General features: G+C 43.2%; 1 protein-coding gene and 1 pseudogene across 1 annotated transcript in view; one reads left to right on the top strand and one right to left on the bottom strand.

The window, feature by feature from the left end:
• The window catches only part of LOC126418843 (scoloptoxin SSD14), a 562,060-nt gene that overhangs the window by 516,976 nt on the left and 20,094 nt on the right, over positions 1-24,990 (bottom strand). The gene's annotated exons all lie outside the window — the stretch shown is intronic.
• Positions 2,223-2,340, top strand: LOC126429538 (5S ribosomal RNA; annotated as a pseudogene).

Raw genomic sequence — 24,990 nt, 5'->3', positions numbered from 1 at the left:
TCAGTTCGAATATAAGGAATTTCCTTGAGGCAGAGAAGTTGCTGTCCATGCATCAGCACGGCTTTAGAAAGCATCGCTCCTGCGCAACGCAACTCGCCCTTTTTTCACATGATATCTTGCGAACCATGGATGAAGGGTATCAGACGGATGCCATATTTCTTGACTTCCGGAAAGCGTTTGACTCGGTGCCCCACTGCAGACTTCTAACTTAGGCACGAGCATATGGGATTGGTTCCCAAACATGTGAGTGACTCGAAGACTTCTTAAGTAATAGAACCCAATACGTTGTCGTCGATGGTGAGTGTTCATCGGAGGTGAGGGTATCATCTGGAGTGCCCCAGGGAAGTGTGGTAGGTCCGCTGTTGTTTTCTATCTGCATAAATGATCTTTTGGATAGGGTGGATAGCCATGTGCGGCTGTTTGCTGACGATGCTGTGGTGTACGGGAAGGTGTCGTCGTTGAGTGACTGTAGGAGGATACAAGATGACTTGGACAGGATTTGTGATTGGTGTAAAGAATGGCAGCTAACTCTAAATATAGATAAATGTAAATTAATGCAGATGAATAGGAAAAAGAATCCCGTAATGACTGAATACTCCATTAGTAGTGTAGCGCTTGACACAGTCACGTCGATTAAATATTTGGGCGTAACAGTGCAGAGCGATATGAAGTGGGACAAGCCTGTAATGGCAGTTGTGGGGAAGGCGGATAGTCGTCTTCGGTTCATTGGTAGAATTTTGGGAAGATGTGGTTCATCTGTAAAGGAGACCGCTTATAAAACACTAATACGACCAATTCTTGAGTACTGCTCGAGCGTTTGGGATCCTTATAAGGTCGGATTGAGTGAGGACGTAGAAGCAATTCAGAGGTGGGCTGCTAGATTTGTTACTGGTAGGTTTGATCAACACGCGAGTGTTACGGAAATGCTTCAGGAACTCGGTTGGGAGTCTCTAGAGGAAAGGAGGCATTCATTTCGTGAATCGCTACTGAGGAAATTTAGAGAACCAGCATTTGAGGGTGACTGCAGAACAATTTTACTGCCGACAACTTACATTTCGCGGAAAGACCACAAAGATAAGATAAGAGAGATTAGGGCTCGTACAGAGGCATATAGGCGGTCATTTTTCCCTCGTTCTGTTGTGTGGAGTGGAACAGGGAGAGAGGATGCTACTTGTGGTACGAGGTACCCTCCGCCATGCACCGTATGGTGGATTGCGGAGTATGTATGCGGATGTAGAAGAAGTTGAGGGAAGAAGTGGATAGTAATTGGTGTCATGCAGTAGCGTCTGAAAGCTGTTACAATGCAGAAGCGATATTCTACACAGTTCCGAGTTCCAATACTATTCCTCTATTGACTGCGAATTACAAAATGGCTCTGAGCACTATGGGACTTTACATCGGAGGTCATCAGTCCCCTAGAACTTAGAACTACTGAAATCTAATGACATCACACACATACATACCCGAGGCAGGATTCTAACCTGCGACCGTAGCGGTCGCGCGGTGCCAGACTGAAGCGCCTAGAACCGCTCGGCCACTCCGGCCGGCACTGCGAATTACACTATCTGATCAAAAGTGCCCGGAGGTCTATTAGTAGACATTAATATTGACTGTGTCCCTCGTCATATTTATGTCGGCTTAAACTCTGCTGAGGACACTTTCAACGAGGTGACTGAATATTTGTGGAGGAATGCAACCCATGCTCACTCAGCTACCAAAACCAGAGAAGGTGTGGATGGGGTCACTCATGCCAAAGATGCATTACTGTGTTGAGGTCGGGAGTCTAGGCAGACCATTCCATTTCAGAAACGTCACTGTCCACAAATCACTGCCTCACAGATGCAGCGTCTTCTGCCTTCCGAGAATCACAGCGCAGCAATAAAACGTTTGCCGGATTCTTGCGCTTAACTACCACATTTGGAGGGACAAATGCTTCGTTTAATAGCAGTGACACGAAATGAAGTTGAGTTTTAATTATCAGCACGTGCGAAGCAAAAGCATAACAGCTTGCCACTACCGCAGGACGTCTTGTGAACACACTGCGGAGGCTGACGCAATCGCGGCTCGACTGTCGTTACTTCTAACTGCACGGGGTATTCTGAAGGTGCCGCTATCATTTCAAAAAGCGTAACTTGGAAACTATTGCAGAACAGAGTCTTGGTTCGTTGCAAATCGTTTAGCACCACTCAAAAGTTTTATTTCTTTCCTTTGTTGCATATTAGGGCAACGGCCTTGCCGCAGTGGGTACACCGGTTCCCGTCAGATCACCGAAGTTAAGCGCTGTCAGGCGTGGCCGGCACTTGGATGGGTGACCAACCGGGCCGCCATGAGCTGTTGCCATTTTTCGGGGTGCACTCAGCCTCGTGATCCCAATTGAGGAGCTACTCGACGGAATAGTAGCGGCTCCGGTCAAAGAAAACCATCATAACGACCGGGAGAGCGGTGTGTTGACCACACGCCCCTCCTATCCGCATCCTCATCTGAGGATGATACGGCGGTCGGATGGTCCCGATGGGCCACTTGTGGCCTGAAGACGGAGTGCTTTTTTTTGTTGCATATTTGGCTTGGAGTGCAACAAAATGACGACAAATCAGGAGAGAAGGCGCACTGTATTATCTGGCATGCAGAATGAAAAAAATGGTTCAAATGGCTTTGAGCACTATGAGACTTAACTGCTGAGGTCATCAGTCCCCCAGAACTTAGAACTACTTAAACCTAACTAACCGAAGGACATCACACACATCCATGTCCGAGGCATGATTCGAACCTGCGACCGCAGCGGTTGCGCGGTTCCAGACTGTAGCGCCTAGAACCGCTCGGCCACTCCGGCCGGCTGCAGAATGAAACTCGGTGGCAACGGTAGTGCGGAATTGTCGATGCCACTATGGGAGGGTACAACCGTTGAAAACAAGTGATACGGTTCGGAAACTTTACAGAGACAGGCAATATCGAGTACAGTGCGAGCTCACTGATATCAGTCCTACCATTCACTCGCATAGTACTGTAATGTCCCAATGTGGTCACCTATAGTCGCACCAAGTTCATAATACAACTGCCCTGAGCATCTTAAACACATGTGGCTCGTCGACCTCGTAGTCCTAGCAAGGTTATCCACAGAGATCACTCTTAATAGACCTTCACTCCGCCTACGACAGCGATGAAGGGACTAGGAGGTCCCTTCTGATCGTTTACTCCCGAGCTTGGTCACGTGGCCAACTACTGCAGTCAGGTCTGCTACTTTCCCTGGGCCACTTTACCGAAATAACGCACTTTTGTATGCTTTATATAAATTCAATAAACATATTCTTAAGTCTCCGTGTATCTTACCTCTTATCTAAATTCCTTTGTCGACTCATACGATAATAGTTGGTGGTGACTTTAATTTATCCTCGATACATTGGCGAAAATACATGTTTAATTCCAGAGGTACGCATGAAATATCACCCGAAATTGTGCTAAACGCATTCTCTGAACATTATTTTGAGCAGTTAGTTCATGAGTCCACGCGAATAATAAACGGCTGGAAAAAACACACTTGACCTCTTAGTAACAAATAATCCTGAGTTAGTAACGAGCATCAAAACCATTACAGTGATTAGTGAACACAGGGTTGTCATAGCGAGATTGAATATTTTAATCCCCAAATCCTCCAAAAATAAGCGAAAAATATACCTAATCAAAAAAGCAGATAAAAATTCTCTTGACGCCTTCCTGAGAGACAATCTCCAATCATTCCAAATTAATAATATTAGTGTAGACCAGATATGGCTTGAATTCAAAGAAATAGTATCGGCAGCAATTGGGAGATTTATACCAAATAAATTAACAAACGACGGAGCTGATCCTCCTCGGTACAGAAAACGGGTTAGAACACTGTCGCTGAAACGACGAAACAAACATGCCAAATTTAAACAGACGCAAAATCGCCAAGACTGGAGATCTTTTATAGAAGCTCGAAATTTAGCGCGGACTTCAATGCGAGATGCTTATAACAGTTTACACAACGAAACTTTGTCTCGAAACCTGGCAGAAAATCCAAAGAGATTCTGGTTCAAAATTGTTCAAATGTGTGTGAAATCTTATGGGACTTATCTGGTAAGGTCAGCAGTCCCTAAGCTTACACACTACTTAAACTAAATTATCCTAGGAACAAACACACACACCCATGCCCGAAGGAGGACTCGAACCTCCGCCGGGACCAGCCGCACAGAGATTCTGGTCGTATGTGAAGTATGTTAGCGGCAAGAAACAATCAATGCCTTTCTGCGCGATAGCAATGGAGATACTATCGAAGACAGTGATGCCAAAGCAGAGTTACTAAACACAGCCTTCCGAAATGCCTTCACAAAAGAAGACGAAGTAAATATTCCAGAATTCGAATCGAGAACAACTGCCAACATGAGTAACGTGGAAGTTAATATCCTCGGAGTAGTGAAGCAACTTACATCACTCAATAAAAGCAAGCCTTCTGGTCCAGACAGTATACAAATTAGGTTCCTTTCAAAGTATGCTGATGCATTAGCTCCGTACATAACAATCATACACAACCATTCGCTCTACGAAAGATCCGTACCCAAAGAATGGAAAGTTGCTCAGGTCCCAGCAATATTCAAGAAAGGTAGTAGGAGTAATCCACTAAATTACAGGCCCATACCGTTAACGTCGATATGCAGCAGGATTTTGGAATGTATATTGTGCTCAAACATTTTGAATTACCTCCAAGAAAAATGTCTATTGACACACAGTCAACATGGGTTTAGAAAACATCGTTCCTGTGAAACACAACTAGCTCTTTATTCACATGAAGTGTTGAGTGCTATTGACGAGGGATTTCAGATCGATTCCGTATTTCTGGATTTCCGGAAAGCTTTTGACACTGTACCACAAAAGCGGCTGGTAGTGAAATTGCGTGCTTATGGAATATCGTCTCAGTTATGTGACTGCATTTGTGATTTCCTGTCAGAGAGGTCACAGTTCGTAGTAACTGACGGAAAGTCACGGAGTAAAACAGAAGTGATTTCTGGCGTTCCCCAGGGTAGTGTTATAGGCCATTTGCTGTTCCTTAACTATAGAAACGATTTGGGAGGCAATCTGAGCAGCCGTCTTAGGTTGTTTGCAGTTGACACTGTCGTTTATTGACTAATAAAGTCATCAGAAGATCAAAACAAATTGCAAAACGATTTATAAAAGATACCTGCATGATGCAAAACGTGGCAGTTGACCCTAAATAACGAAAAGAGTGGGGTCATCCACATGGGTACTAAAAGGAAACCGTTAAACTTCGGTTACACGATAAATCAGTCTAATCTACATGTCGTAAATTCAACTAAATACCTAGGTATTAGAATTACGAACAATTTGAATTGGAAGGAACACACAAAAAATGTTGTGGGGAAGGCTAACCAAAGACTGCGTGTTGTTGGCAGGACACTTAGAAAATGTAACAGATCTACTAAGGAAACTGCCTACACTACGCTTGTATGTCCTCTTTTAGAATACTGCTACGCGATGTGGAATCCTTACAAGATAGGACTGACGGAGTACATCGAAAAAGTTCAAAGAAGGGCAGGACTTTTTGTACTTTCGCGAAATGTGGAAGAGAGTGTCACAGAAATGATACAGCATTTGGGCTGGACATCAATAAAAGAAAGGCGTTTTTCGTTGCGACGGAATCTTCTCTCGAAATTCCAATCACCAATTTTCTCCTCCGAATGCAAAAATATTTTGTTGACACCGACCTACATAAGGAGAAACGATCACCATGATAAAAAAGGGAAATCAGAGCTCGTACGGGAAGATATAGGTGTTCATTCTTTCCACGCGCTATACGAGATTGGAATAACAGAGAACAGTGAAGGTGGTTCGATGAACCCTCTGCCAAGCACTTAAACGTGATTTTCAGAGTATCCAAGTAGGTGTAGATATTCTTTTACTTTAACTTTTTACATTTGTCCAGAAAGGAAATTGCAGAACCTAGTTAAATGCATATCTGTATTCTACTCGTTGCAGGACTACGTGATTCAAAACACATATCTTTATTCTTCCGGCCATGTTGTTGTTGTTGTTGTTGTTGTTGTTGTGGTCTGCAGTCCAAAGACTGGTTTGATGCAGCTTTCCATGCTACTCTATCCTGCGCAAGCTTCTTCATCTCTCAGTACCTACTGCAACATACATCCTTCTGAATCTGCTTAGTGTAGTCACCTCTTGGTTTCCGCTTGCGATTTTTACCCCCCTCGCTTTCCTCCAGTACTGAACTGGTGATCCCTTGATGCCTTAGAATGTGTCCTACCAACCGATCCCTTCTTTGACTCAGCTTGTGCTACAAATTTCTCTTCTCCCCAATTCTATTCAGTACCTCCTCATTAGTTACATGATCTACCCATTCAATCTTCAGCACTCTTACCTTAACAAATCATATTTACATAAATTATTTCATCGAGTTCCCATTGCAATGTCAACACGCTGAAGCTAAAAAATAGTGTGCATGTGCGTAGTTCTCTGTTTTGTCACATATGTATTAAATACTATTAATTATTTGTTTAACAATGTATTTTCAGCACAAACAACTTACAGGGATGCAGCCCGTTGATGTCGTCAACAGCCGCACAACAGGAGCACATCTTGTCCAAGGCAAAACTGCAGCAAGTAAACGCTGTGTAAGGGAGTTTAATAACTCGGTTCTCAGAGAAACTGCGGAAAGATAAAACACACACACACACACACACTGTAAACGCTGGCGCGCAACACAATCAAAGACGACCAACGTCAGAAGTTATCGATGGTGAAAATTAACAACCAACGGACGTGGTAGCATTAACTCTGCCGATCTGTCCTTTGACTAGGGAAAGAGGAGGATATCATGCAGAATTTAAGCAAAAATCTCTATCTCTAGTAACAAGATTACTTGTTAATTTAATTTCACTGCTTCCAGTAGCAAAGTGCATGGCAGAATCTCTGTGTCGTTATATTACGTAGTATGATCAGCACCATGAAAATGTTCTGCAATGGTGAACTTGCTTGGCTGTTGTAAGAGTCTGCCGCTTATGCCCAATACACGGGCCCTCGACGATCCTCATTGCCCAATATATTTGTACGATATGCCACGACTGCAAGTAATATGTCAGACAACCGCCTTTCGTAAACCTAAAAGGACTCCGATCTTAGATGGAGGTCGAAAAACATATTTCACACCATATTTCCGCAGAGTACGACTACTCTTATTGGAATTGCTCCCCGCGTAAGGCAAAAAGCCGGTAGAATTTGGTGCCAAAACGATTTTATCATCACTCACCTCGTACACGGTTGGTCGATATCGGAACGCACTTCTGATTTGTCTTTCACTATAACCATTCTGACGGGCGTGACCTCAAGATGGGCTAACTTGGCTGACACACTCTCAGGGTCTTATGTGAACCTTGAAGCCTGCATGTGCTAGATCTACTGTGATCATCACTGCATGTTACCGCCAACGTGACGTGGCTCTGGCGCTACGAAGACATTATGGTTCCGTGTCTCAGGCGGCTAGGGTTTCTCTCTCGCTGTCTCGATGGGCAGTCAGACAGTCCCACTGACTCTGATATACAACTAAGAGGTATGTTCAGAAAATTCGGGAAGATTCGTATTCTCGCACCAATGGAGTCCGCAGCTCGTGGTCTAGTGGCTAGCGTTCCTATCTCTGGATCACAGGGTCCTGGGTTCGATTCGTAGCCGGAAAAAATTTTGGAAATTTGTGGTAAGGTCTTACGGGACCAAACTGCTGAGGTCATCGGTCCCTAAGCTCACACACTACTTAATCTAACTTAAACTAACGCTAAGGACGACACACACACTCGTGCCCCAGGGAGGACTCGAACCTCCGATGGGGGAGCCGCGCAGACCGTGACAAGACGCCTGAGACCGCGCGGCTACCCCGCGTGTCGATTCGCGGCTTGGTTGGGAATTTTCCCTGCCCGGGGACTGAGTGTTTGTGTTGTCCTCATCATTTCATCATCATCATCATCATCATCATCATTCGTGACTGTGGATAAATTGGATTGTGAAACAAATTAGCCGGCCGCTGTGGCCGAGCCGTTCTAGGCGCTTCAGTCTGGAACCGCGCGTCCGCTACGGTCGCAGGTTCGAATCCTGCCTCGGGCATGGATGTGTGTGATGTTCTTAGGTTAGTTAGGTTTAAGTAGTTCTAAGTTCTAGGCGACTGATGACCTCAGATGTTAAGTCCCATAGTGCTCAGAGCCATTTGAACCATTTGAAACAAATTGGACTGTGTCAAAATTGGGACGGGCTCTGATGACTGCGCAGTTGAGCTCCTCAGAAACCAAACATCATCATCATCGCGCCAGTGTGTGTTGAAGCGAAATGCGGTTGGCATCCCTGCACACGCCTGTGTTCAATGTGTAACTGCCGACGTTTCATTGTTGTATGTCTGTTAGTTATTGTTCATTGCTGTATGGAGTTTGCGAATTTAGAGATGACAGAGTCAAAGAAGCAACGCGTCTGCAATAAATTTTGCGTGAAAATCAATTAAACCTTTACAGAGACACACCAGATGACGCAGGAAGCCTACGGTGATGAGTGCTTAAGCCGTACTCGGTGTTAAGAATGGTCCATACGATTTAAAAATGTCCGGGTGGAATTTAAAGATGACCCTCGTTCAGGACACCCTTCTGCGTCTAGCGACGGCACTCATTTCTACATCTACAACTACATGGTTATTCTGCAATTCACACTTAAGTGCCTGGCAGAGGGTTCTTCTCTACCATTCCACTCTCGAATAGCGCGTGGGAAAAAGGAACACCTAAATCTTTCCGGTCGAGCTCTGATTTCTCTTATTTTATCATGATGATCATTTCTCCCTACGTAGGTGGGTGTCAACGTCAACGAAATTGTGCGTTCCAATCGTAGACTGCCTGCCCGAGAGACTGCAGAAGAATGTAACATTTCAGTTGTATGATGTCATGAGAACCTGCCACAGCATCTTGGAACGCATCATGTCACCGTCAAGTTGGTGCCACGGCTCATGGCTCAAGACCAGACGGACTTCCGCCTCGCAGTCTGCGAAGAGCTTTTGGATGGCGCAAATGAGAACGAGATGTTCCTTAATAGAATCATAATTGGTGATGAGACGCGGTTCAACGGTTATGATGTGAGACCAAGGTTCAGTCTTCACAATGGGTCGGGAAAGGCTTTCCAAGATTTAAAAAAAGCTCGTCAGGTCAGATCAAATGTCAAAGCCATGCTCATAGTTTTCTTTGACTTCGAAGGGTTAGTTCATCATGAATTCGTGCCACAACAGCAAACTGTTAATCGATGGTACTATCGGGACGTGCTGAGACGCCTGCGAGAAATTGTGAGAGCGGCCTAAAAAGCGGCGAGACAGTTCATGTCACTTGCGTCATGATAACGTACCCGCACATTCATCCCTGTTGTGCGTAACTATTGCCTCGTCCTCCGCACTCTTCAGACCTGGCCCCTGTGGACTTTTTTTACTTCCAAAGTTGACATCTCCGTCGAAAGGACGAAGATTTGCAACGATAGATGAGATAAAAGAAAACTGACAGACGGCGCTTCGCGCGACCTAGCAGGAGGCGTACCAAGACTGCTTCCGGAAGTGGAAACAGCGTTGGGAGCGGTGCATTAATTGTGGAGGAGAGTATTTCAAAAATGGTTCAAATGGCTCTGAGCACTATGCGACTTAACTTCTGAGGTCATCAGTCGCCTAGAACTTAGAACTAATTAACCCTTTGTTGCCTGACGGTACTTAAAAGTACCAGTAAGTTTTGATTCTCATTATTTTCTCGTGGTGCGGTTTCGTGATCTGAGAGTCTGTCGGTACGTAACAGTAACTCTGCTCTACTGTTTCATAGATGTTATTGTGCAATACATAGACCTCTCTGGCGGTCAGAGCTTGAAATTGTTTTTCGCGCGCTGCTGTGAAAACAGAAGATTGTATGTGCTTGTTTCCATGGTGTTGCCTGAATTTGTGCGGAATTTATTGGAACTTCCGTTGAGTTTTCCATTGTACATATGTACCTTCTTTGTTTTTTTTACAATAGTTTGAAGCATTACGTTACAAGTGAATGAGATAAAGTGGAAAATTTAAGGTGGACTTATTAGCACCGTCAGGTTGTGCGAACACTTTATTGTAGCAACAATGCGTTACCTCTCACTAGTTGTTCTGTCCACTTTTTCTCACACAGAAATCCGTAAATACATTTGCCTGTGGAACAATTAGAACAAACAGGAAAGGTTTGTCAGGGAATTTACCTAAAGAAAAGTGTCTAAAGCGTGGGGAATCAAATCACAGAGTCTCATCTTCAGACCTAACAGTATTTCACTGGAGGGAAAACAAAGTAGTGTATATTGCGTCAAACTTCCATGGCACTGAACAGAGCGTAGTGACAAGAAAAAGGAAAAAGATTGGAACTATTATGACTATACCATGTCCAGTTACTGTATGTGATTACAATAAAAACATAGGTGGTGTGTATCATGCAGACACATTACGTTCAACTTATGGTCTTGACAAGCGATCAAAGAAATGGTGGCACCGTCTCTTCTGGGGAGCAATAGAAATTGCTTTTGACAATGCCTACGTCATTTTCAGTTATCTACATGGGGCATTGCCACTACTGGAATTCAGGCATGCTGTGGCACTAGGGCTAATGAATGAACAGCAAGTGCCAAATATCAGAAAGAGAAACTCTGGTAAAGATGAAATAACTCCCTCAAAGAGAAGAAAGGATAACTTTTTTGTTCCGAAGGATGTACGTCTTGGCAACCTAGGAAATCATTTTGTAGTGTTCAGTTGTAAAAGAGGACGATGCGCAATGTGTGCGAAAAATAAAATTCAGTCGAGACCACATTCACAATGTAGTACATGTAAAGTGTATTTGGGCTGCAATGAGAAAAATAACTGTTTCCTAGAATTTCATGAGGTATCACTAAATATGTGATATGTATATGCTGTCAAAAACGTATAGCTAAGTTACTATGTATTGTGAAGTTGCTCTAGAATAAATTCATGCGAAATTTAAAAAACAAAATCTGAAATATCATATTTCTGTTAATTAATTTTCTAATGTAAAAATATCTAATATTTATGTGGAATAAAGTACAAGTTATAAAAATTGGAGCATTTTTCTGCGCATGTTGTGATTCTGTCCATGGAGTCTGACGGTACTCCTGAGTACCAGAAGAGAAAAAAGTTGTGAAAAATAAAATAAAATTTTACAAAAAATCCTACCGTCATTTGAGGCCACAATACCATAAATTCTGCAAAGAAAATGTTAAAAAGTAAATTATTTCTTATGTCAGGAAACAAAGGGTTAAACCTAACTAACCTAAGGACAGCACAGACGTCCATGCTCGAGGCAGGATTCGAACCTGCGACCGTAGCGGTCGCTCGGTTCCAGACTGTAGCGCCTAGAACCGCACGGTCACTCCGGCCGGCGAGAGTATTTCGAAGGAGACCATGCACAATAAGCAAAAGGTAAGCGTAGAAATATTTTTTGGACAAAGTTTCGCAATTTTTTGGACAGACCTCGTACTGATTGTCAGTGTGTGCTTAGCGGTGGCGCCGTTAATTGCATGTCTGCAAGTTGTGCAGCGACGATTTTGATTTGAGTCGTCACATGCCTATCAGATGTGGTGGTCAAGCCTCAAGACGACTAGTTTCAGAGGTTTAATATGTTCTAAGTACAGTATAGATCCGCGTGTCCGGCATCAATTGACGATATATGATATGTGATACGACTGAGGGTTAGTGGTGTGAAGTAAATTCCGGTCAGCGCAGGGTGTACCCTTTTCTGTGTGCAGTGATTGGACCCAACCGCTTTCTGGAGAATGTTGGCCGTTAATGATTGGGACAGGTTACGGAACTAATTTACGTATGTTTAAGACACTAGGCTAGGCCGCACTCATAAATGTGAGCATCGCATATGTGTGCAAGCAATTAAAGGTCTTTACATGGATAGTCAGGCAGCAGTTAGAGTTGACGGTAAATTGAGTTCATGGTTCAGAGTAGTTTCAGGGGTAAGACAAGGCTGCAACCTGTTCATATTATTTATGGATCCTATGTTGAAAACAATAGACTGGCTGGGTGACATTAAGATATGTGAACACAAAATAAGCAGTCTCGCATATGCGGATGACTGAGTTGTGATGGCAGATTCGATTGAAAGTTTGCAAAGTAATATTTCAGAGCTACATCAGAAATGTAAGGACTATGGTATGAAAATTAGCATCTCCAAAACGAAAGTAATGTCAGTGGGAAAGAAATATAAACCGGTTGAGTGCCAAATAGAAGGAACAAAGTTAGAACAGGTGGACGGTTTCAAGTATTTAGGATGCATATTCTCACAGGATGGCAACGTGGTGAAAGAACTGGAAGCGAGGTGTAGCAAAGCTAATGCAGTGAGCGCTCATCTACGATCTACTCTATTCTGCAAGAAGGAAGTCAGTACCAAGACTAAGTTATCTGTGCACTGTTCAATCTTTCGACCAACTTTGTTGTACAGGAGCGAAAGCTGGGTGGATTCAGGTTACCTTATCAACAAGGTTGAGGTTACGGATATGAAAGCAGCTAGGATGATTGCAGGTACTAGTAGATGGCAACAATGGCAGGAGGGTGTGCACAATGAGGAAATCAAAGAAAAACTGGGAATGAACTCTATAGTTGTAGCAGTCAGGGCGAACAGGCTTAGATGGTGGGGTCATGTTACACGCATGGGAGAAGCAAGGTTACCCAAGAGACTCATGGGTGGGAGGAGTCGGGGCAGACCAAGGAGAAGGTACCTGGATTCGGTTAAGAATGATTTTGAAGTAATAGGCTTAACATCAGAAGAGACACCAATGTTAGCACTGAATAGGGGACCATGGAGGAATTTTATAAGGGGGAATATGCTCCAGACTGAACGCTGAGAGGCATAATCAGTCTTAAATGATGATGATGATGATAATGATCGCATGTGTTCGATGCATCGGCATATTACTAGAATAACTAAAGGTTAATTCTTTAGCTGAACCATGTTCTACTAGATACAACTCTATGAAGGTTTTTAAAAATGGGTCTTTTTTTTTTTAAATCATCAGTCATATTATCAAGATTTCTCTTGCATTTGGTTATACATTTTTACGTAAACAGTGTCTTGCACATTACTAGCCTTTCCGCTACCTGTTACGCTCCCTGTTGTGCTAGTGAAAGAAGAAAAGACTTATAAAACACTTCTGTACGCTAAGCTGAATAGTTAAAAATTTTACTGGTTTCATTACAAATGTATTTAACATTTCTATTGCAGAACTAAAATGCTTTCAACATTTGACTATTCCAAGCCATTGGTTTAAAGGCTTGTGGTTAATCACATGCCGATTAGAGGATATATATTAAAATGAAATGACTTTTCTGTTTGCAAATGATTAAGTTACGGTCAGGATTAGCTTTCCTCCATGTTCGCTTGCATTAATAGACTGTATCCCATAATTATTTTACAGAGTAAATGTTCCCCGTTCTATTTGTATTATGGAACTGCTAACCGTTTGAACAGCTGCGTCTATGAGCGAAGGCGAAGACTGAACTGGCTTCCGAACTGTTATGGTGAAAGTCTTTCATCATTGTTAAATTCAACTTTGTGTAAGAATTCATATGAACTTCTTTCCTGTTATGCTTACTGATTTCAAATTTTCAAGACAGCTTCGCCAAGTTAGTTCAGCTTACGTAAATGATTAAAGTCTAACTGTAGAGCATAACGAAAGAAAAACCACTTGAGACAATCGTAGAACTGTAGTGGGCTCTAGCAAGGTTAGATTTACTTCTGGAGGAGGTCTAGTGGCTACTACAGCACACACAAAATCTTAAATAACTTTATTAAAACTTCAACAATCTGAAATAGGCAATCTATACCCACAATAATGTCACTCATGTATTTGTTCCTGTTGCTGAGCTCTAGCTTATCACTTGATACAATACAAAATGATAGTCCCATCTCCGAGTGTAAAATTGACTGTGAAATGTACAGTTGACTGTAAACTTCGATGCAGTTCTGTCTTTTAATACAACTTGTGCAGCTGGATCTGAAGTAGGACAACGCTGTCGTTGCAATCGATGACTGCAAACTGGCGTGAACAACGCTCCCCTCTGACGAACACTGAAGAGCCAGAGAAACTGCCTAATATCGTGTAGGGCCCCCGCGAGCACGCAGAAGTCCGCAACACAACGTGGCATGGACTCGACTAGTGTCTGAAGTAGTGCTGGAGGAAACTGACACCATGAATCCTGGAGAGCTGACCATAAATTTTTAAGAGTACGAGGGGATGGAGGTCTCTTCTGAATAGCACGTTGCAAGGCATCCCAGATATGCTCAACAATGTTCATGTCTGGGGAGTTTGGTGACCAGCAGAAGTGTTTAAACTCAGAAGAGCCACTCTGTAGCATTTCTGGAATTGCCCGAGTCCGTCTGAATGCACAATAGATATGAATGGATGGAGATGATCAGACAGGATGCTTACGTACGTGACACCTGTCACAGTCATATCTAGACGTATCAGGGGTCCCATATCACTCCAACTGCACACGCCCCACACCTTTACGGAGCCTCCACCAGCTTGAACATTGCTCGCTGACATGCAAGGTGCATGGATTCATGAGGTTGTCTCCATAATCATATGCGTCCATCCGCTCAATACAATTTGAAACGAGACTCGTTCGACCAGGCAACATGTTCCCAGTCATCTAAAGTCCAATATTGGTGTTGATGGGCCCAGGCGAGGCGTGAAGCCGGCCGCTGTAGTTGAGCGGGTTCCAGGCGCTTCAGTCTGGAACGCGTGACCGCTACGGTCGCAGGTTCGAATCCTGCCTCGGGCATGGATGTGTGTGACGTTCTTAGGTTAGTTAGGTTTAAGTAGTTCTAAGGGACTGATGACCTCAGATGTTAAGTCCCATAGTGCTTAGAGCCATTTGAACCATTTTGAACGAGGAGTAAAGCTTTGTGTCGTGCAGTCATCAAGGGTACACGAGCGGCCCTTCGGCTCCAAAAGCCCATATCGAAGATCTTTCGTTGAATGGTCAGCACGCTGACACTTGTTGATGACCCAGCATTGAAATGCAGGAATTTTGCGGAAGGGTTGCACTTCTGTCACGTTGAGCGATTCTATTGAGTCGTCGTTAGTCACGTTCTTGCAGAATCTTTTCCGGCCGCAGCGATATCAGAGATTTGATGTTTTATCGGATTCCTGAGATTCACGGTCCACTCGTGAAATGGTCGTAGGGGAAAATCCGCACTTCATCGCCACCTCGGAGACGCTGTGTCCCATCGCCCGTGCGCCGACTGTAACTCCACGTTCAAACTCACTTAAATCTTGAAACTTCCTGGCAGATTAAAACTGTGTGCCGGACCGAGACTCGAACTCGGGACCTTTGCCTTTCGCGGGGAAGTGCTCTACCAACTGAGCTACCCAAGCACGACTCACGCCCCGTCCTCACAGCTTTACATCTGCCAGTACCTCATCTCCTACCTTCCAAACTTTACAGAAGCTCTCCTGAAAGAAAGGTTTATACAGGCAGGATACGGCGCTGCGGTCGGCAGCTCCTATATAAGACAATAGGCGTCTGACGCATGCCTATGCCAATTTCTTTGGCGCTTCATTGTAGTTCTTAACAGGGTGTATGATGATTACGGACGTCAATCCATGCTGCCCAACGTGCCTACGTGCTGGACAGGAACTTAGTGAGAAATTCTTTTGCTGGGGCGTTCCATTCCCCGACCAGATTGACACCTGCTCTATGGTCGTTGGTGCACGTGAACTTGCTTGCTGCAGTACGTCCACCCACCGCATCCCACAGGTGCTTGATGGGATTTAAGACGGGGGAACGGGCAGGCCAGTCAATACGCCGAATATCCTCCTGTTTCAAGTGCACCTCACCTGCGCGACTGCATCGTCTCCATAGAAAAGAGGTCAGGGCCGAAATGCACGCCTGAAAAGACGCACATGGCGAGGGAGTGCAGAGTCGCAAAACGCTGACTGGGGAGTGTACCGTGTTCAAAGGTACATTCATTTTGGAGGGAGTGTGTATGGGGGGAGGGGTAAAGTTGTAGTGGGAGACCATGGTTTGAGTACAATAAGCAGTTAAAATGACCGTAGTTTGCAAAGATGAACAGTCTTGCAAGGACAGAGTAGGGTGTAGAATTTGCCTTTGGATTGAAGATCACAACAGTAACGACATTGTGAACATTCTATACTCATAAGAATATTATTTCCAGAAAAATTTAAGAATTGACGGTTAACAGGACCGTCGATTCGGAAAAATAAATAAATGCCTCGTATGCGTGGCGCCAACAGTGGCAACAGCAGTCTTGGCTTTTGATTGCGGAAGTTGGTGGATGGCCTCTTTTCCTGCTGCACCTGAGTGTTTGTTTAATCTCTAGAGCAGGGGACTAAATACTGTCAAAATTATGTTGATGCTGCCGCAGAATAAGACTTTAGTTTTTGGGAAACTGTTCCTATCAGTTTAAGCTCTGTTCCCTTACTTGTGGAAAATAATAATGAAGGGTCCGCCTTCATGCAAGAACAAAAGTTTGCTTTTTTCTCCAAAGATATTTCACCACAGTTGTGGCATGGCATGATCAGTGAGTTTTTCTTCTGTTGCTTCTGAAATATATATGTACAAAATTTAACATGGATGGGGAAATGGTTGAAATCAGATTTTTTGTTGCTTAGTTGGCGTACGCCAGTTGGACGTATCCTCTTATGTGTCCCTTGTGAATGTCTACAAGTCAACCACTAGTCCACAGGATGTTCCACTATTGTAGGTACAAACAAAAGGAGCAAGTAAAGGACAATGAAACAAGCAAATCTGTTATTATACATACAAAGCAGAGTGTATTTGTGTATGTCTGGGAACTCCTCCGAAAATCCAGAATTGATTTCAACCAAATTTGTCACAGAAACAGCAGGTCTCAAGAGTACCAGCACTGTGGAGCTTTATAAAATCTTATCTCCAATAGGGGCAAAGATACAGAGAGAAACATGTTTCTGCCCCCGCCATGTAGGCTGTCCTGAGCGACAGGTATGTTTTGTGTGAATAGTATCGCCCTGCCTGAGCACCCACCTTAGATGTCCAGCCTACAAATTAGAGGTATACAATGGTTTCCCAGTCACAGGCTGGATGGAGAGAGGTGAAGAAACAGAGAGGGGTAGGAGTAAATGGGACTGGGAGAAGGGGAAGAAGGAGATGGTCAGTGACTGAAGGAAGAGGGGATGGTCAGAGAGAGGGGGAGGCGATACTGAACGTTGAGGGTGTGGGGAGAAAGAGATGGACAGAGAGGGGGAGGAGGATATTGGTGGAGGGAGGATGAATATATGATCAGGAAGGGGATGTAGAGGAGATGGAAAAAGAGAAGGGTGAGGAGAACAGACAGGGAGATGGACAGATAGATATGGGAGGAAGAGGCAAAGAGAAAGATGGGAAGAGGAAGGGGTGGGCACAGAGAGTAGGGAGAAGGAGATTTGAGAGACATATGGGCTAAACGTGTACATGAGCGGAGATGTGGGGAAAAGGTTAGTAATACTACTAAACATAGGTGGGGAAACCAATAGATTCCCTGATATGAAGTATTACGACAGTAGAGAAACATCTTATAACAAAATCCCTGAGGATCTAAACTGCAGATACGCAGTTAAGGGCAAACACTTTACAACAAGTATTCCACGTGACCACCATTGACGGGAAGGCAGGTTTCAGCACGTCTCCTCATTGATTCCCATACACATTCAAAAATCCCAGCTTTGTTCTGGATATATTATAATCCACAACGTGTTTCCAGAGCCCATTAACTCTGTCAGCAAGTCTGGAATACACCAAAGTTTTTAAATGTCCCACACATAAAAAATCCAACAGGTTCAGGTCAGGGGACATGGAAGGCCAGGATACGGGTGAGCCACGACCGACACACTTGTTCGTTCTACATATTCCTGAATAGTGATATTGGGCATTAAGTTTATATCATTGGAACGACTGCATATGTGGACCTATGTTTGCTTGTTTCATTCTCGTCTATTTGCTCCTTTCGTTTGAGCTATAATAGTGAGATACACTTGCAAAAGCATGCCATCTGGAGTACAGGGATGGTGAGACGACGTCAGTACTGTATTCTTTGTAGAATACAACATAATTAAGAAAAACATATGGTTTACGGCCCATCTGTAGCTTACCATTGCTGTAGCTGATCTTTCTGAGCTGTACTTGATTAAAATTTGTTTTCAAGCGACTTTTGGGCATCAGGAAAATTTAGTGAATTTTTTATTTCTGAGTACATTATACTGTTTACATACTATGTTGTGGATTTATAAGAACGTTTTCTTAGGTTTTCTTGTAGTCATTGGCGAAATTTGCTTATTAATTCACTGCTGTGGCTTGCACGCACATCTCACTACGCATTTACGTCACAAACACACTATTGTCACTTGTTGGTTTTTGTTTACGATTAACTGTCTGCGCTATTTGCCGCGACGTTTCCGTCTCTGCAAGCAGGTGTCTTGAAGTTCAACATCGAGACGAACTTACCTGGATAGTTGAAAATTTCATTTAAATGAAAGTCTCGTCATTGCTGAAGGCACTTTAATGCGCCTCGGCTTTCAATGTAGTTAAAGCGAACGTAGTTCGTTCGAGAATGTAGCTCCTAAATGAACACGTGTACAGGTTTGAGTAAAAATCGGAGGAGTGAAAACTAAGTTTTGTAAGAATACAAAATTGTATGAACAATTAATATACTATTCAGAAATGTTTCATATAAAAATTCCATTCAGTGGATCACATGTCTCTAAATGATCATCCATATACGAAGACAGTCACCACACGAGGTGCGACAATAAAATAATGAGACTGATTTTCTTTGCAAGATGTGGCAACCCTGTAGGCTTGCGTAGGCAAAATATCTTTGACCTTGGCCTATAATCTGCTTCTAGTCCAAGCGGCACATCGATGCAACTGCTCAGTCGTGAGTTGTGCTGAAATAAGTTAAACATGTGTTTGTGTCTCTCGTCACAGAAATGAAACCGCATAATATTGCGCAACGGTATGGCATTTCTTTTTGCGTTAAATAGGGTGAAAACGCGACGACAACTTACGGTAAGCCTCAGAAGGCTTTTGGAGAGGAGGTTATGCCAAGAGCTCAAGTTTTTTGTTGGCGTAAAATGTTTAGTGAAGGCAGAACGAATGTTGAAGATGAAGACCACAGTGGATGACCATCATGCTTGTGTGCTTCTTTGATTCCAAGGGAATTATTCATAATGTGTGGGTGCCTCCTGGACAAACAGTAAACCAATATTACTACAAAGAAATTTTAGAAAGACTTCGTAAAAGAGTTCTTCGTGTCCATGCCAACATAGCTGATAATTGGATTCTGCATCACGATAATGCACCATCCCATACTGCTATGTTAGTACAGAATTTTTAACTTCAAAACAAATTTCAGTACTACCACAGCCACCTTATTCACCAGATATCGCTCCGTGCGACTTTTTTCTATTTCCAAGAGGCAAAACGGCGGTCAAAGGACACCATTTTCAAACAGCACAAGATGTCCAAAAAGCTGTGACGAGGGTCTTGGAGGATATTACAGAAAATGAATTCCAAAAATGTTACCATCAGTGGTAGAAGCGCTGGAAAAAGTGTGTGGCATCAGAAGGGAACTACTTTGCAGGAGACAACACTAAACTTGACTAAAACGGTAAGAAACATTTTTTTTCACATCAGTCTCATTACTTTCCTGCCGCGCCTCGTATATTCAATTAATATCCAAAATATATGATGATTGTAAAAGCAATGAGATACACAACGTGAAAGCTCGGATGACTGAATAAATATTGGAGCTTGATTCCCAAGTTTTACAACGATGTTGTGAACTCGAGCAAAGACCCAATGCTGTCTACGTTTAATACGACGGCTAAGTACTGCGCGAAAACAGTTCTAATGTTCCACAATCTGAAAAAGCAAGTAACGTGCAATCACGTAACTGCAGCGCAAACACGCAGCCAACGGCTATCTTGCCATAATCCAGAACGAAGTCGCTTAAACGTGCCCATTTCCTTATCACAAGAGAAAGCGTCTACACTAAACAGATCAGCACGTCCTCATGGAACGAGGCAGAAGAAGAGAATGTACTGTTGTCCAAGGACCATGCTGCCACTCCTAACCGCTTTGCGGCCAACCGAAGCTGGCATCAAGCTTTACTATTGGCCGGCTCGCGCCGAAGTTCAGGCTACAAGCTGGGAGAAGAACTCACAGTCTTCATCAAGTGATAAGCTAACCTAGCAGGCGAAGAAGCGAATAAAGATTCTTTGAGATACACCCGCACGCTTGAATAAGTGGCATTAGATGTGTCTGAGAGTGGACGACTTACACGTTAAATATTGGCATTAATAAATCGTAAATTATCACCAAGGGGCGAACTACGTTAAAATGGAGGATTTCTATGTAAGAGTCCACCTTCGCGTGTAGAGATACGCTCGCAAGGTAAAACTGGCAGTAACTATTGACCAACGACCCCTAAGCTATCATCCCAAAGCGGCTCCTTGAGTACTGGGAACAAAAGGACCCAGTAAATAGTCCTTGTAGTGTTCTGTTTCCACAGTTGATTAGTGTGAACTTTAAAAAGATCAGTACAGCTATTACTTTAAATGCATTTGTTGAGCCACGACCTGTTTCGTTCTATACAATCATCCTCAGGCTGCCTGCAGTTCAACAAAACACATATTACATTAAAAATTACTGATGCAAGTTTTAGTAGCTTTGCGCCACCACCCAGCTGTCTCCCACAGATCTTGCAATGCCAGGCGGCGAAAATTAAAAGCGCTTGCCGTAGTTTGTGGGCGTGGTGAATATTAAGAGGCCGCCAGGAATTTAAATTAATTTCCCATCTAGTATCCGAACTTCCAAGGTGTCGTGAATGTTCCTACTTGCAGCGTGTCATTGGTTTGTTCTGATACTGAGAAAGATGGGAAGATATCACAACAGTAACAGAAAAGAAATTAAGGAATAATGAAACAGAGAAACGCACTTGAATCAGAATTGAGAAAAACACAATATTAAGCCAATGAAAATTTCACTGGCTTTATACAATGACAAACGACAAGTATCGAAACATAGATAAATACTCAGGAACACGATCAAACCGGAGAGAGACCGCTAAACGACAAGAAGCAGGGAAAGGTGACAGAAGAGCTGACTTCTGTCAGTCTTACCGCAACGCTGATGCAGTTGGTTTGTAGTAACAGCGCGAGATACTCACGCTCAAGAAGTGGACGAAACGGCTTGCGTTATGCAAAGGATATTTCTGTGGTCAAAGAGACGGAAGAAGATTCAGAGGAGGTCCTAAGCACAATGGAATTTTTGTAATCAGTATTGTATGAGAATAAACAAGTGAAAGACTAAATTGATCACAGGTAGTACTGAAGAAAAAAATGAACCTTTAAGTACAAGGATTGTTCAGAAGGAGCTAGAAGTGAGGAATTTACCTAGTTGGGGATCAGGATCACAAGGAATGGTAGAGGTTGGAAAGAAATTGTGTGCAGAATAAAGCAGGCCAAAATTATATTTAGTTTGAGAAAGAACTAACTCACCGGCAAAAAATTAGTCTAGAAATAAAGAAACGGATCATGAAATCATTTGTTTAGAGTGTAACTCTATATGGAAGAGTGTAACTTGGACAATAGGAAAACAAGAGAGCAGACGGCTGGGACCCCTGGAGATTTAGTACTATAGAAGGATAGTGAAGATCAGCTGGAGAGACGGAGTTACCAATGAAAAGGGGCTGAGAAGGGTAAAGAAAGACAGTTCTTTGTGGAAGCACAGCCAAACATGAAGAGACAATCTCGTAGGACACATTTTAAGACACAACAATATTACTGTAACAATAGCAGGAGCTATTGAGGGAAAGACCAAAGAAGTCATAAGTGCAGCAGATTATGAATGATGTGGAATGTTCTACACACGAGGAAATGAAGAGGATGCCAGACTCTAGGAGAATGGCGTACTTCCGCAAAAAATCATCGGGGATGAGCTCTAAAGAGAGAGCTGTGTTCTAATCAAATCATACACAATTAAATTGCTTCTACCAGACGGTAAGCCTAGAGCAAGATACGCTCGCAAACAATGATGAGGCTGCAGCTGTTGGCCAAGGTGCCTCGTACCACTGCTGGTCATTTCCTTTCCTGTTCCACAAGCAGATAGAGGCAGGGGAAAACGACTGTCCATACGCCTTTCGATATATTGCTCTAATTTCCCTTATCTTCTCTTCGTGGTCCTTGTGCGAAATGTACGTTGGCGGCAGTAGAATCGATCTCCAGTCAGCCTCTAAATTTTATCATTGGTATTTCGCGAAAAGAACGTCTTCTGTGCAGGGATTCCCATTTGTGTTCACGGAGCATCTCCGTAATACTTATGTGTTGATCGAACGTGTCAGTAACAAATCCACCAGCACGCATCTGAATTGCTTCGATGTCCTCCTTTAATCCGGCTTTGTGTGGATCCCAAACACTCGGGTTGTATTCAAGAATGGGTCGCACTAATGTTCTATTCGCGGTCTCCTTCATAGATCAGCTACACATTCCTAAAATTCTCCCTTTCAGCTTCCCTATTACCATCCACACGTGCTCGTTTCATTTCACACCGCATTTCAACGTTGTGCTTAGATATTTAATCGACGTGACTGTGTAAAGCAGCTCACTTCTAATACTGTATTCGTACATTACAGGATTTATTCCTTCTCATCTTTACTAACTTACATTTTTTGCCGTTTAGAACAAGCTGCCATTCATTAAACTAAATAGAAATTATGTTTAAGTCATCTTGTATTCTCCTACAGTCACTTAGCTTCGACATTATCCCGCACACCACAGCATCATCAGCGAACAGACGCAGACTGCTGCTCACCCAATCCGCCAGATCATTATGTAGATAGAGAACGAGTGCAGTCCTATCACACTTTTCTGGTGCAGTCCTGAAGATACCCTTATCTCTGTTGAACACTCGCCGTCGAGGCCAACGTACTGGGTTCTATTACTCAACAAGTCTTTGAGCCACTCACATGTCTGGGAATTTTCCGGATGCCAGGACCTTCGTTAACAGTCTGCAATGGTACAGTGTGTCAGACACTTTCCGGTAATGTAGAAATATGGGATCTGCCTGTTGCCTTTTATCCCTGGTTCACCGGACCAAACTTTTTTCCCATAGAGGTTTCCTATACTTGCGCAGTTACAACCATCGGAACGGTGGTTTTCACTGTATCCATACCCCTCCCACGAGGAAGAAGACGACCATTTAAAACTTGAGCAGTTTCTAAATGTTGCTACCATTTTGAGTAAATTATTACCTCCCTGAAAATGACGCCAGCCGAAATCTGTTTACAGGTTTTAGTTTCTCTGTAGGAATCATTACAATGAAGTTTTTATTTTCTCGAACATTTCGTTAATGGAAATATAAAGTACAATCAGCTACAAATTTTACATATTCACATACACCTTTACCTTCAACCCAAATAAATACAGACTCATTTTGATTAATTTTTCTTTTGCTACGAGTATACAAGACAAGTGGAGAGGTTGAGTCATAAGCTGATTTACCAAAATCTTTACTACCAATTTCAAACATATGATAGGTACGATAGGCAATTACATCTCTATCATTAAAACTTTCAAGACCAGATACACTAGGAACTCCGCTACCACCTCTTACTATGGCAACAGTGAACCATCCGTTTCCATGTGAGAAAGTGTCGTTTATATCCAAGCTGAAATTAAGAGAACATCCAAGAAATACACAGGGTCCATCGACGAGGACGTTAGCTGCAACACTCTTCACTGGAATGCGATTCTTCTTGTCTCCTGATGTTGTTGTAAGTTCAATGTTTCCTATGGTTTTATAGACAGTTGTGCGGGTACGACGATATCTCCTGTAGGGCATGTTGGCGGCGTTCAATGCAGTTGCCTGTGCAGCAGCAAAACGCGGACTGAGAATAGCGCGAGCGAACACTTGCTTATATACTGTGCGAGGACTTTGACCTTAGATAAGAGACTTAGCATTTTAGCAGTTTCATTTCGTTAATGGTTTAAATAGCGACTGAGTTTTTAAGCACCTCGAAATAAAACTGATACAGAACTTATGGACACATGGGAAGGTTGTTAATTATCACAGGTTCCTGTATTCCTACTTGCTCTTTTTTGTTTGTTTTTGGCCTTGTGCGGCCTGCCATGGATGCGCCACTCCACCTGATGCTGCTGGGGAGCTTCGTAACACGTGGTGTTACAGCTTTCACCATAATCTGTGTCGTGTTGAATAACATGTCACCTGAGGATGATACTATAGACCGTAAACGACCGCTGTTTAATAAATGAACCTAAAATAGCAGCTATGGTGATTCTGTTAACGTTCAACACCGAGTTATGTTGGCTTCAATAATTAGCGCCGCTCTTGACACTTGACTCTTTATGTCTAGGTAGCAGCTTTCAAATAAGACTCAGGGAGACCAGCCAACCTCACTTTTCATCGGTATAGTCAGGCAAGAAGTCACATGGTGCAGCAGAAGAGGTAACTCTTCTACGAGGAATCAATTCGACAGTTATAACTTATTGGCTAATTTTATGATGGTGTCACGAATGTACGATTGGATCCGCGTCATCCATCCTCAGTATCAATATCTAAGCACCCCCCAACTCCACATTGCTCTATCTGTGTACTTTATTTGTCTGTACGTATTAAGATGACAATTTATCTGTTTAATTAATCTGTTTGACAGTAGGATAGCAGTGCCAATACGAGGACAGGTATACGTCGGGCGACGCACCACTTCCGTTGCGTTACGTCGTATCGCGTCCAGTGAGCATCCGTTGCAAAACACATTCACAGACATCGAAAAAAATTACAAGAGGTCGGTAATCCGCAGCCGTGTTACCAATACAGCTTGTGATGTGTTAAGTCACAGCTGATAAGCAGTTGGTTAT

Source organism: Schistocerca serialis, chromosome 1 (genome assembly GCF_023864345.2).
Source record: "Schistocerca serialis cubense isolate TAMUIC-IGC-003099 chromosome 1, iqSchSeri2.2, whole genome shotgun sequence".
In the NCBI taxonomy this organism is placed as follows: Eukaryota; Metazoa; Arthropoda; class Insecta; order Orthoptera; family Acrididae; genus Schistocerca; species Schistocerca serialis.
Note: the sequence above shows the minus strand (reverse complement) of the source record. Positions and strands in the feature narration are given on the sequence as shown.